Source organism: Rhamphochromis longiceps, linkage group LG7 (genome assembly GCF_057381845.1).
Source record: "Rhamphochromis longiceps isolate RC_006_pf linkage group LG7, R_longiceps_female_GT1.1, whole genome shotgun sequence".
Taxonomy (NCBI): Eukaryota; Metazoa; Chordata; class Actinopteri; order Cichliformes; family Cichlidae; genus Rhamphochromis; species Rhamphochromis longiceps.
Window position 1 is genome coordinate 3,346,604 of NC_140563.1, and position 14,923 is coordinate 3,361,526.

General features: G+C 41.8%; 1 protein-coding gene across 2 annotated transcripts in view; it reads left to right on the forward strand.

The window, feature by feature from the left end:
• Positions 1-3,097: 3,097 nt before the first annotated feature.
• tspan9a (tetraspanin 9a) overlaps positions 3,098-14,923 on the forward strand; it is a 232,354-nt gene continuing 220,528 nt past the window's right edge. For both annotated transcript variants that reach the window (XM_085411642.1, XM_085411641.1), the window contains exon 1: positions 3,098-3,336. The gene's annotated coding sequence lies outside the window, so the exon portion shown is untranslated. The remainder of the gene's footprint in view (positions 3,337-14,923) is intronic.

Here is a 14,923-nt window from a genome sequence, read left to right on the forward strand (position 1 = left end):
GCATTGTTTTTTTTTTCTTTTCTTTTTTTTTATCTTTTTGGAGGAGCATCACAGCAGCAACAGCTTCACCTAATGTACAAAGTAACATTCAAAGAATCTCACAGAAATGCTGCAGTTTGAACATCAACACTCAGCTACAGTTAGAGCTGAAATGAGCCTGTCTGTCCAGATGGTGGCACTGTAAGCTCACTTTTCCTGCTCTGTTACAGACATGATCTTATATTCTGTTTTGTTTTTTTTGTTTTTTTTAATAAATAGGACAGGGGGAATGAATGAGAGAAAGAGGGGGAGAGAAAGAAAGAAAACCAAAGGGGAGAAGAGACGGTGAGAAGGGGGGGGGAAGAGAGAGAGAAAAAAAAAAAGAACTCCTGGGTCACCTGTATGGAGAAAAAAAAAAAACAAACAAAAAAAAACAAACAGAGGAGACAGCAAACAACAAAGAGCAACATAATAATAGAGAAAACAAAGCACCATCACAATAAACTAGCTAGTCATAGATATCAATATTTACTAAATAATAAACGATATTGTGCAGCACGCAAGATAGACAGCGCACAGTGTGCTTTGAGGCAGCAGCCAAGAAAGCTTTAGTCCGCGTCTGTGAATACCCATGTGTGCATACCTGTGTGGATCAGCATGCTTGCATTCCAAAGGTTTCTCCATGTAATGATCTGCTAGGGAGTGTGGGGGTGCCACAGCCCCGTCCTCCAGGGTGTGAAGTGGGTATGGAGGAGATCAAAACTCCAGATATCCAGAGGCCCCCAGAACACAAGAGACCATGGAAGACCAACAGAGGGGCAGCCGCGCCACTGTTCCAGTAAGAGCTGAGGAGAGTCCCAGATGAGGGCTCGCCCAGCAGCCGCGGAGCAGAAGTCAGGGGGAGTTGCAGTGACGCGCCCGTGAGCTCCGCCGGCCCCCAGCTGCGCCTGAGTGACCGAGCCCCAGGCCGAGAGGCCGGGGGCACCCCACCTCCAAAGGGGCCCGAGCGAGCCCCAGGCCCCAGGCCCCGACAAGCGGCCGCCAAGGAGTGAGCCGGTGTGTACCCGGACGCCCACCCCCAGACACAAAGAACCACCAACGCACCGACACCTGAGGGAGTCCGCCACCGGCAGGGGAAGTGGTGGTGGGTGGAGATAGGCCTCCAAACCTTGGAGGGCCTGAGGTGTCCCCAGAGAGGTGGCGTCTGATACCCAACCTGACATATAGACACAGACATACAGGCACACACAGATACAAACATCCATTCCCACCCTCATGCTCTCATATGCACTCACTCCACACTCAACCAACGTGGAGACAGACATAAAGAGACGCTGTACACACAATCACACTCCCCAAGCGTACTCTACAAACCGGGTCTAGGTACCCTTGCCCCTGGAGGGGGGAATTGCACCCAGACCCAGGTGGTGTCAATCACAGCATTGTAAGATGGTGACAGATGTACCCTTAGGCCCCCTCCTCGATTCAGAGATGGTCTTTCCCTTTTCACGTAAATGGCCTCCTTGACTCCGCGCTCGAACCAGCGTTTGAGCAAACTTTTGCTAGGAGCTCCCTTCGTATTATCTAAAGCTCACTGAAGCAACCTCCAGTTTTATGTTTCAATTTAAATACAAAATGATGTTGGTGTTGACCTTGTCCCCAAACTCTTTTCTTGCAAATAGATTTGCATAAAATATAGATTTTCAGCCTTAACCTTGTAGTTTTATTTGACTCAGAAACACTGATAGGAGAGAGTAGCACACTGAAGAGCTTTTAAGTGCGCTACCACTACACAAGTTTAAACACATAAACTCTGCTTCATGTTGATGCCATCCATCAGGGGGACCAGAATGTGCAGTCTAATGATTATGCCTTTTAAATTTCTCCCAGTAACACAGTTTAATAGCAGCATAACCGTGACCGCAGGAGAATCTAAGAGACATTCATGGTGAGTGATGAGTTTAACTACCAACGTTGAAATCTGACATGTGGATTAAATTATTAAAGCCACCCAAAAGTTTCATTGTGCGCCCAGATAGGATGCTTTAACCTCCTAGGACCCGGCGTCCACATATGGGGACATCACATTTTGGATTATCTAGACCACAATACTAAATTTTGCTCTTTCAAATGAGCCATATTGCTCAAAGGGGCACAATTGTTGTTGTTTTTTTCATTTTGTTTTCATACTCAGGAAAAATGCTGCTGTGTTCAGACACCAAATAAAGAGTTTTGCACATCTTTACTCAGTTCTATCGAACACTATAAAGCCAAACAGCAAAGAGAAATTAAAAATGGAAGCCATTAAAGAGATCGTGTCTTAGGAGGTTAAATCAAGAAGAGCTCAATGCACCTTATGGCTACGTATGACTGCATAACTGTGGGGCTACTGCATTCATGACAGGCTTTGTTGCACATGCATGTGTGGAAATGTGATTTTTCATCCCTGGAAATTTTAAATGATATGCATGAATACTGCCATGTTTACTTTACCAGTGAGCAATTTTATTCTCATCCTAACTTCAGTGTAAATAAAACGATGAGTCCAGTAAAGGCTTGTCAGCTAGTTCCAAATATTAAAATTCTCCATCCACTCCTTTCCTACTAAATTACTGTGTTTATGCTCACTTTGTCAATACAGCTTCATCATGTTTCCAAAGGAAGATTTTTGGGCACCATATTACTCTCACTCTGACATCTCACTCTTTCCTCTACATACTTGCTCTATGCAATCTTTTCAGATACACACACAGCAGCTAAAGGAAAGCCTGGTAGCTTACTGAACACGTTTGTGATTACGAACATTGCAAGGACATAGATTTGCTGCTGTATTGGCTCATGAAATATATAATTGTATCAGAAACACCACTCGCTTTTTAATTAATAGGAAACATACTTTAATTTATTCTCTCTGGTCATCTGTCAAAACTCGCGTTATTATAACTGCCAAACTTTTATATAATCACACCCCTGAGTCACATCTTAATAAATCAAACATGTTTTCTATAGGAGTCCAAGCCTCTGTAACTCATAAAGGTCCGAGTCTCCGACGCTCCAGTCGGAGCCAGTGAGCGAGCCCCTCCTCCTTCCTCAAACTTCATTTCCTCCTCGTCCAACCAGATAGCTCAGTCCTCAATCCATCATATAATATAGCGGCTAAAGACATCTGTCAGGGAGACACGTCCGATTTTTGGAAAGGGTGCTGTCCCAGACACTTTGTGGCAGGACAGAAGTGGGACTACAAACGCGTCCGGCTGGAAAGTTTGGCCAAAGCTGCTCAGCTGAAGTTGCGTGGCAGTCATTTGCCGTCTGACAGCTTCCAGCTACAGAGAAACTTTAGAGTTGGGGATTCACCAGGTAAGAAACTGTTTGCCTACATGCTTTTATTATTGATATCATTATTTTTAAACGTGTCGGTGTTGAGGCCGCTCAGCGAGCGGTGTGTTCGCGGTAAAGCGCCACGCTGCTTTTAGAGCTTTCTGCTCTCCGCTTGACATTTTTTGCATCGACATGCTTGAAGGCTTTAAAATGAAACCACTACAGTACGACGTGATGTGATAAGTAAGCGAACAGGAGTGCGGCAGCCAATTTGCAGTGACCTTTTTTTAAACTACTGTAGGAATATTTTCTTACTATTGCTGGACTGTAAGTTATTATAGTGGGTCTGTAGAGAATTGAGTGGTTTCAGTATCCCAGTGAATTACCTTTAATGGCTGTATTATTCCCATGAATGCTATTTCATGACCGTGTTCATTTCTGGCAGGGACTTGGCAAGATTTCAATGTGACACTGTGTCATGTTTGATCACTTCAACTTTTCATCCTCCTGCTCTGTTCTCTCTCTATAAATGTATTAGCCTCCGTCCATTTTAAAGGCTTTTTAAATTTAAGTAAATTTCCCTGTCTTTGGTTTAAGCGAAGCATTTTGCTGCCTCTTTGGTCATATTATAAGTCGATCGTGTAAGTCTGAAGGAATTTGAAGAATCAAAAGCGTATATTCTGGGTCCTTTGCAACAGCTGAATGGGAGGCTGCTATGATACAGCATACTTCCATTCAACAATAGGCTCATCTCTGGAGTTCCTCACTGATTGTCCCTTCTGTTCACCATTGTGCACAGGGCGTGTTTAGTAACAGACATTCTGATGAGCCTAATAAGTATCACCCCATCTTTTTCGCCTAAGGATGCTGCAGATCTCATTTTAGATCTGATCACAGTGAAGTGTCTGAAGCTTTATTTCCATCCACATGTTTCCATGTGGGCAATGAGTGTTTTGTCTGTGTCCTGTGAAGCAGTGTCATGACTGAAAATGAGGATGTGAATGATGTTTTTGTGTATCCCATTTGCAGATATATTATTTAGTGTAGGCCTGGCTATGGGTAGAATACCTAAGCATGAAATTATGATTAATTGTTGTATTCCGAGCCTTGAAATGGCTGTTTTTCCTGCCCGTCTTTAAGGCCACCCTCCATTAAAGCCAACTTTTACCTGACTCGCCACAAACAAAAAAACGTCAACACCATTTGGGTTCCCCTGGCCAGAGCTGTGTGCCTGAGATGACCGTATGAAGGATTTTACTGGCATTACTTAGAGCTTAGGGTATAAACAAACAAAAGAAACCTCATACAACTGGGTGTTTAGATCAGTCTGAAGCCTGACCCTTTGACTCACAGGGAATATTTGCACTTACACTGACTTCATCACCTTAAACTGCCTCCATGTGTATTATAAACATCAGTTCATTACCATGTAAGAGTATATAAATGACATAAGTAATGACAAGAATACTGGGTCTAGTTAAATTCTCTGCAAAAAGGTTTATGCATGCTTTCCTTAAAATCAAATATTTTTTCCTTCCCACAGAAAAATGTTAAATTCACAGAAGACACATTGTTAACGAAACCTACCACAAAGTTTAGACACAGAAGGGGTCAAAGGTCAAAAAGAGCTGTGTCAAAACAGCAGTGCCCCCCCCCCCCCCCTTTTTTTTTTTTTTTTTAATCTCATGTTTCCAAACATGGATGGCACACCATATCTATTCCTGTGTATGAGAGGGGAGTGAGAGGTCTCCGTCTGACCTCGCATTCCTCCTCCTCTCATGGTATGAGGTCAGTGCCCCACCACTGACCTGCTGCTGTTAACTAACATTTCCATTTTGTTCTGAATTTTCATTTTTGTGGTGGATTATTTTCAGCAGCTCTGGAGGGAACTTTTTCTCTGTTCTTTAACCAAAGAAATCTACCATCAGAACAGAAATGGCCCGCCTTGGATTAGATATAGTAAAATTAATGGAAGAATTTCATCATAAGTACTTGACATATCCATGAGCAAGCAAAATAAATACATAAATAAATATAATCTTTGCACAGTCAGCACTCTAAGGCTACTGTATTTTAATTCAGTAACAGTTATGAGCATTGTGAAGAGGTTTTCCCCTGGGGCACACTGGCTGATTCTCTGTGGTGACAAACAAAAGCGGCAATGTGAGCCTCTCAACCATGTTTACTTCCTCGGCTTTCGCTGTCCCACGCAGCCGCCGCAGAGTTCGTTTCTCTGTTCTGTCCCTTCGTGAACGTTCCTATTCACTGGGACGAGTAGGCACGACCGTCCGTGCTGGGCAGATTTCATTCTGCGAGGACTCACAATGGGTGAGCTGTGCTGCTATGTCAACATTTAGCTCTGTCTTGTATCCCCCCCTTTTTTTTCTGCTACTTTAATCACATCCCTCCAGGCCAATCAGCAACAGGAAGAGCACAGCGGCCTTTGTCTTTGTGAGAGATAACTGGTTCCTTGCTGCTGTGCACCATGTGCAATGACTCACTCTGACTTTGCAAGTTGCGTCAGGGAAGCCTGCGCTATGTTTTTTATTTTAGACTTTTATATTTATGGCCTACTCAAGGCGTGCATTTATGAGATGCAGATCAGATATCCAAGTCTCAGCTGCATGTACATAGCCAGCAGCACAGTCTATGCCTATATTTTGACTTTACAGTCACCTTTTATTTCCAAGTCAGAATCCTGTCTGCTCAGAGTGAAGGTGAAACAGATTTCTCTCACCAAAACTCGTGTGATCAGGACTACAGTGCATCGTGTTTCATATTCACTTTCTGTGGGAGACATTGTTTCCAAATGTGTACAGCGGGGAACTCTTTTCCTGCGCGCATCATTGCCAAACCGTCTCACTATGGAAGAAAAAATCAATAACAATGTAAAAAAGACTAAAGGTGCTACTGACAACACACAATCAGACCACCTTGCTTAGTTTGTGCTTTATTTTGTATAACTGTTGAATTTCAGCACCCTTAACTCAGTCCATGCCTTACATTTAGTATTCTTGGTTCCGTGTGGTCTCGACTGATACTGTCTGCTCTGCAGTTTTGTTGCAGTCGGAGTGGAATTTGAAACAACAGACTTGTTGTCTTTTGCTTGGAGGACTTCCTTTCCTGGTGGCCTGTTTAGCTGTAGCCTCCATTGTTTGCCTTTGTCTGTGTTGATGGGCGGATATGTGGGAACCTTTTTCATCTGATCTCTAGGACACAGCCGGTCTATAATGGTTGCTGTCTAAAATGACTTCCCCACAGTAACCTGTAAACACTTTTTATTAAAATATTATTTGCAAGCTATCAAATAATTAAATGTAGCTTTTCCTCATGCAACTAAATAAATAGCAGAAAATAATAACAAACAAATTTTGGTACTGCTTAGACACTGATATCATATTACATATCATGTTTGTACTTTTTTGTCATTTTTTTATTGGTGTACTGAAGATATCGTGTGGCTTCATTTTCAAAGTCAAGAGGAGAAAGCCAGAATCCATCTGGTTGCACATAAAAACATTTTCCACATTGAAAGACTTACATTCTTTTAGTTATAGACCATATCTTTTATAATGAGATTCCCTTATGACATCCATAAGGGAATCTCACTTCTGCAGTTACAGTATATGTCTATGTTTGATGTGATGCTGTTGATTTTATTCGTCATTAGTTGCTTTAGAGTTTAGGCTGTTTTGACCATGATGTGTGAGTGAGAGCTCCACAGGTTACAAGCAGTACTTTGATCATTATCTATCTCAGCTTTAAACATTTCAGTAGATGAAGTGAAGTGAATAAAATATGGCAGTTAATTCAATCTAAGTGAAGTTCTGCTTTATTAAACTGAACAGGAGTACAGAAGTCTCTACTGTTACAATATTACATTAAATTTGCTTTAGGGCTGCACAGTGATACAGTGGTTAGCACTGTTCTCTTCCATCGAGAGGCTTCTGGATTCAACCTGCAGATCAACCGGGGCTCTTCTTTGTGGAGTCTGCATGCGCAGCCTTGGTTCTGACTAAGCTCTACCATGATGTACCTGCTTTTCAGTCAGCTGGGTATAGATTCTCTTTTGCATCAAACTGAGTGTGCAAGACCAGGTACATTAGCATGGATTTGATGGGTAATTCTGTTGCTATGTGCACTCGCACAGTTGTGAAAACGTTGTTTTTGAGAGGTTACACTAGAAGCCGGCATCAGCTATTCTCTTTTAAATCAGCCTCTCTGGGTATCTTTCGAAGCAGCGTTCCCCCAGTAAACAGATTCTTTGAGATATAAATATAGTAGGTTTCTCTGAAGGGGTGACGAGGCAAATGCATTACATCATAGTAAACTTTTTCTTATTGACAATAGTTAAGTTAAAGTAGTGAGATCAATTCCTGAACGTTGTATCCTAATGAACTTTGACTGTATTGTGTAAATTACTGTGTGAGTTGTGGTGTCTAGTGTGTTTTCGGATGGTTCGCAGTATGACTGTTAACATTCTGTGGTAGGTAAAAATGAGAGACATTTGTCTATATACTTTTCTGTCTTTGTAAAGGTTTTTTTTATGTAATTGAGTGCTACGTGCTATGACAGAAAAAATAACATGTTCCACTATAACCATCAAATTAAAGCCTGTCTGTGGGTGGCTTACCACCCACAGACAGCTACAGTAGCAAGTGTTTTATCAAACCAGTAATCTTTGACATCAAAGTTCCCTACATGCCCCTTTACACCACAGTATTTACTGCACGGTTCCCCTCCATCCATCCACCTATTTTATTAGCTGCTTAACCAACTAAGGATCATTGGAGAGACTGCAGCTGGTCTCTGTATTATTGTGAGCTCTTTACCTTACAATATAAAGCAGAGAGGTGGTGTACATACTGAACAAGTCACTAGCCTAACACAGGGCTACAGTTTGTCTACAGAATGCAAAACTTCAAAGGCCTTAAGGTGAATTAAGCAAAACATAAATAATTTGTTAAATAATTTGATAGAAACATCCCATTTTACAATCAGCCCAGCCACAAATCACAAACCTTTCCGTCAGAGAGCACAAGAGTAAATATTCAAAGCAGCACTTGTTGCTAATGTACATTTATCATATTTAATATATTATACACGTAGCATGACATCTTATGCTACATAGTAAAGGAAATTTAGATTACTCAGTTGGAGAAGCACTCTGAGTTGAATCATTCTTAATATTATTTAAGAGAAAAAGGAAACATTTCCTGTTCTGTTACCTGTATTGGGGGATCGTCTCCTCTGCTGTTCTAAATGCTCGTTGTTATAATCATAAAGATCCCGAAAGAGTAATTTATTACCAGCTTTGAAGCTGTTGTGATTAACTGTACACAAGAGAGCTTCACTGACAAGACGGGAGAAGCTCTCATGCTTGATGCCAGTGTGCTAATTAAAAACAACTTTATGAGCAACTACAGAGCCTCATGCAACTTGGATTGAGACCTACATCCACTGAATGCTTTAAACGTGAGTCTCCTTCCCTTCTACCCTTAGAGACTTTCTTGTGGTGACATATTGTTTTGAACTCTAATATATTTCTCCTCCCTGTGCAGATCACCTCCCTTCAATCAATCAATCAATCAATCAATCAATCAATCAATCAAGGTTTTATTCTTGATAAGACACCCCCCCCCCCCCCCCCCCCCGACCTTACACACACAACACAGACATCACATGGGGATACAGGTCGGAGATCGGTAGCGTCACAGAAAATAAACACTGAAATATACACTACAACGGGAAAGTACAAGAGGGAAAAAGGCATGCAGCATGAGAACAGGAAACAAAAAAATTCCTCTGCACAAAAAGCACATAAATGTCCACAGCACAACATTATGGATCATGTGACCAGCCACAGAGTCGGGTGGGGGGTGAGGAGTAATCCGAAGCAAACACAGCAGCCATCCTGCCCAGCGCTACCATTCCAGCGCGGGCTCAGACCCGCCATGTTCCCAGGAGGGAACAAGCATCGAAGGCGTTTGGAAAGGGAGGGGGGATGAGTGTGTGCATATCAGTGTATATGTCTGTGTGTGTGTGTCCAGAGTTCAGCTGAGACAGTGTCCTTTGCCCTGCCAGGCTAAGTAAACAGTCTTCCAGCCAACCCAGGTGGCCTTGCATGGAATGGGAAGGAACAGACTAAACACAGTTGTTATCAGGGTGCTTTTGTTGGGCTCCAGCCTTGCGACCGCAGCTGGCGCCGAAAGGGTATCCGCATGGAGTGATGGTGCTTTTTACTTTAGTGCGAACAACTCGTATGAATTTCAAAGCAGTTCTACAGTCCAACACTGGTCTCTCAATCTCCCGTTGGAGAGCCGTGAGCTTCTCCATACTTGCGTTCTGTGATGTTGTCATTCTTGTGCTCAAGGAGCCAATTCTGCAAACTCACGGCAGTGTGCATAGGGAGCAGGTGAACGATAAGTGAGTTTGTTACTAAATATTTGGGGAATGCATTATACTTAAGTCTCGTCCCGTTCCTCTGTGATGCATGTGTGAGTTATTTGTGGGGGATGATTAATCAAATTGGCTCCATTCATCGGTTCATTGTGGAAGAATGCAATCCCATAGAAAATCACTCCAGAACATTTACATATAAATGCTTTTAAATACAGTCACACGTCAGCTGTTTAAAACCAAAGATACAATTTTATGGAAACCATTACCAAACCTTTTCTGTAGAAGAACCTTAATCAGAGACATGATGTTTATTAAACTGAGTAAACCACAATTCTGCAGTCATGCAATAAAGCTCAATTAATGCTCCAACTCTTAGTCGGCTGCTTAAATATGCTTTTGATGTAAAATCCAAATAAGCAAGGAGACACCTAAGAAAATCCAGTAAATGGTTAAAATTCAAGCTTGTGGTCAGACTTGCTCCTCTGTATTAACTTGCCAAACTGTGGCTACTGAGAGTAAAAAAACATTTGTCTTTGCTGCCAAAAACTCTTTTAATGATAGATTAAAAGATCCCAGAGGGACATAAAATGTGTGGGTGTACTGTAGGCCTATTTCAGTTGGTGTAGCATGTGGATCTGAACAGCGTTTTCATTTTAGACTAAGCTTATAAGCTTCTGTCCAGAAGCAGACTAATCTACTAATCACAGAAATGGTGGTACTCATGTAAATGCTGTATCAGAAAGTGCACAGACCGTGCATCCAGTTTATTCCTCCAGCAAATGCACAGTTTGTGCACATTTACTGTGGAGTCACAGATTTTGAGCTGCATGCAGGACATACACATTGGCAGACCACATACATCCTATTGGCTTGGGTAGATAAAAACACTTGTACAGCACATATACTGTACGTTAGTGCTGTTGTTTGATTTGTGCTTCTTCTTCATCCCGCTTGCTCTGTTAGAAAGGTCATGACAAAATAGCCAACTGGAGACCAACATAGAGTGAAAGTTCTTTATGTTCGTTTGTCAAATGATTGCAATCAGTCCTTGAACAAAATACAAAATTATTAATTTCTCCCATTCTGGGTCATCTTCTCTTTCCTTTACTTAATACTTGCAGTTGTATGTAGATCGAAACTTCAGTGGGCTCGGTCTCTGATTACAACCCACGGGCGAAGGTGCAATTTTCATTTGAAGAGTGACCTGTTTTCAACCCCTAACATCAGACGTCAGGCCAGAAGCATGCATATCATTTTAAATGTTGCTGTTGTTGTTGAAGGGTCATGATTTTGACACGGTGAAGGAGCTCCAGCACAGAGTGATCTAAAGATAGCACCATTGCTGGAGGCAGCGTAGTTGTGCGTGATGAGAGAAAAGGAGAGAACAGCGTAATTTTAAAAAAGTTTTATAATGTATTTATTTATTTGTGTATTTTTGTGTTGTTGTTTTTTTTTTTTTTTACTTCTGGCATTCTGGAACTATGCAATCATGAGCTTGTGTGCCTGAGTAGAATAGTATTTATTTATTTATTTATTTTTTGCCTGTCCCGTTTGGCTCTTTTGCCATCAGAATTATTGTCTAAAGGCAAAGAAAGATGCCCAATGGATTTACTTTACCAAATGGACCATCCCAGCTTTGCCGTAATGGTCTATTTGATTGACCTTTTATTGTTTATTTTATTTATTTTCACTTGCTAAATACGGGACAGACTTGACTGGGGAAAAGAAAGGGAAAGAAAAACAGCGGGGAAGAGGGACGGGGATAAAAAACAAAAACTAACAAAATAAGCAGACAAAAAATACATATATCAATCACCTGGATCACCTGTTGAGAATGAAAAAAGAAAACAAGCAGAAGAAAACGAGAGCAATAGAATAAACAACATCACGATGATATATGTGAATATAACTAAATACTAAATATTAAACATTATTGTGCAGCACGTAATATTGACAGCGCACAGTGTGCTTTGAGGTAGGAGCCAAAAAGGGTGTAGTTTGTGTGTGTGTGTGTGAGCACCTGTGTGTACACCTGTGAGCATGAGCACGCTTGTTTTTAAAAGGTTCCTACATGTAATGATCTGTTAGAGGGTGTGGGGGGGCCACAGCCCCGTCCTCCAGGGCATGAAGCAGGTATGGAGGAGATCAAAACTCCAGACATCCAGAGGCCCCCAGAACACAAGAGACCAAGGAAGACCAACAGAGGGGCAGCTGCGCCACTGTCCCAGAAAGAGCTGAGGAGAGTCCCAGATGAGTGCTCACTCAGCAGCCGCAGAGCAGAAGCCAGGGGGAGTTGCAGTGACGCGCCCGTGAGCTCCGCCGGCAGCCAGCTGTGCCTGAGTGACCGAGCCCCAGGCCGAGAGGCCGGGGGCACCCCACCTCCGAAGTGTCCCGAGCGAGCCCCAGGCTCCAGGCCCCGACAAGAAGCCACCAAGGAGTGAGCCGGTGTGTACCTGGACGCCCATCCCCGGACACAAAGAACCACCAACGCACCGACGTCTGAGGGCGTCTGCCATTGGCAGGGGAAGTGGTGGTGGGTGGAGATAGGCCTCCAAACCTTGGAGGGCCTGAGATGTCCCCAGAGAGGTGGCGTCTGATACCCAACCTGACATATAGACACAGACATACAGGCACACACATATACAAACATCCATTCCCACCCTCATGCTCTCATATGCACTTACTCCACACTCAACCAACGTGGAGACAGACATAAAGAGACGCTGTACACACGATCACACTCCCCAAGCTCCCAATGATTCATCCACACACATTGTACCAATATTTTAAAACTATTATCTTAGCAGGGACTCATAACTACACATGACAAATGTTTGGTAAATTTTCTCTGTGTTTTTTGTGCCTGGGGAAAAAAATTCTGCACATTTTGTATCATGTATTAGATTTTTAAATGATCAAATATTAGTACCAATATTGCTGTAGTAGGTTTCTCTGAAGAGGTGACGTGGCAAATATATTATATCGTAGCAAACTTTTTTTTTTTGACAATAATTAAGTTAAAGTAGTGAGATCAATTCCTGAACGTTGTATCCTAATGAACTTTGACTGTATTGTGTAAAATACTGTGTGAGTTGTGGTGTCTAGTGTGTTTTCGGATGGTTCGCAGTATGACTGTTCACATTCTGTGGTAGGTAAAAATTAGAGACATTTGTCTATATACTTTTCTGTCTTTGTAAAGGTTTTTTTGTGTAATTGAGTGCTATGACAGAAAAAATAACATGTTCCACTATAACCATCAAATTAAAGGTTTTCAAAGCAGACAAACTGTGGGTCTTTGCAGTGATTGGCTTACACCGTAATACTGTAATAGAAAGGTACAATAAATAATTTCACCCTTGCAGATTAACATATGTAATTGTCATTTTGATGATCTGAACACACTGAACATTTGGCTGTTTAGTTTAAAACAAAATATCTAAATACCCAAATCCCACGTTTTCTGCATTATAATAGATAAAAGGCTAAGCTAATTAGAAAGAATTGCCTTTTAAAAGAAGCAGTTCCCCCCCCCCCCCCCCCCATGTAATTAAATGTAAAGTAACTTATTTTACACCTCCAATGAGCCATACTATCATTTCTGAAAAGAACATTTAATAAACCTTTTTGTATTTATTTTTGTATTTATTTGCATCAGTCAGCTGTTAACCCTGATAGTGGTACGCTGGAGCCACTATCAGGGACAAACAGAGACTGCAGCGTGTTGTGCGCTCTGCTGAGAAGGTGATTGGCTGCAGACTCCCATCTCTGCAGGACCTGTACACCTCCAGGACATTGCGGCGTGCAGCTCGGATCTCAGCTGACCCTTCTCACCCTGGACACAGTCTGTTTGACCTGCTCCCCTCAGGCAGGAGGCTCCGGTCCATTCGCACCAGAACCTCTCGCCATAAGAACAGTTTCTTCCCCTCTGCTGTTGGACACATGAACAATAACCGTATGACTGTTCCCACCACTAACACATGACCCTACGCTGTGTCACTGCATCATTCCATGTTTGGCACTGATCACCACCTGCACTCATGTATATATCTATCTACGTAGCACTCTTAATTCTTATTCTCATGTATATATCTCATGTATATCTCATGCACATATCTTTCTACGTAGCACTTTTAATTCTTATTCCTACTTTTATTTTTTTCCATGTCTATTTAAGTGCTATTTATGACACTATGTTTGCACTGAAGCACCGCAGCAATTTCCTAATGTTGTAAACCTGCTCAACATTTGGCAATAAACCCCATTCTGATTCTGATTCTGTACCTGAAGCATGGACACTATAGAAACACCTGAAATGACGATAAGTTTTTAGTTGTTTTGTTTTTTTCCTGCTGCTGTTCTGCACTTGTAGTTTTTTTTAACATGCTGTAATGCTGATTTCTGAAAGTTCCAAATAAAAATATGAATATCTCAGTTTCTTTTATTTGAAAGAAAAAGCATCCGTTTTGATTGAGGGCAATGAACCTGTTATTGTGTTGAATAGCCGACGCTTTCTCCACATTCTTGTAGCTGAATGAGATTGTTCAGCCAAGCATGCGGTGAAAACATATACAAAGCCAGATATATCACAGCAAATCCCACTTCTAATGCTCAACCCAGACAAGCTATCAGGGTGTTGTTGTGTTGAAGAGAATGACCATGAACCCAGTAAATTCTGCTCGAGTCTTTTACTCAGTTATGCTTGTTTCTGTTTGTTTTTTTTTCACACTGTGGGCAAACAAGCTATGTCTTATTAAAACAAGCTTACAGTGCCTGGGTTAAAACTCCACTAACCAAATGCTTACTGTTGGTGACTGCATACTGTTGAGAAAACGACTCAAAATATTAGAAAAAGTACATTTAGTACACAAAGTACAGAAAAGTGTCCCTACGTTGTTTCTTTGTTTCAGTTTTCTGCTTTGAATAAGTAGTGGTGATTATTTCGATGTATATACTTGAGATTCTGTCTGATACACCAACATACTGTGACATATAATTGTGTAGTGGAAGGAAAAAGATGCATGATGTGCATTTGTGTTTAGCCCCCCTGAGTCAATACTTTGTTGAATCAATTTTCCCTGCAGTTACAGTCAGATTAGCTGGAGAGCGTTGTTGAAGAGCAATTTTCAAGTCATGCTAATGGGATTTAGGACAGGATGTGTCTGGACCTTGACTGGGTCATTTAAACATACGGCAAAATGCTCAGTTTTGGTTTCATCTGACCAGA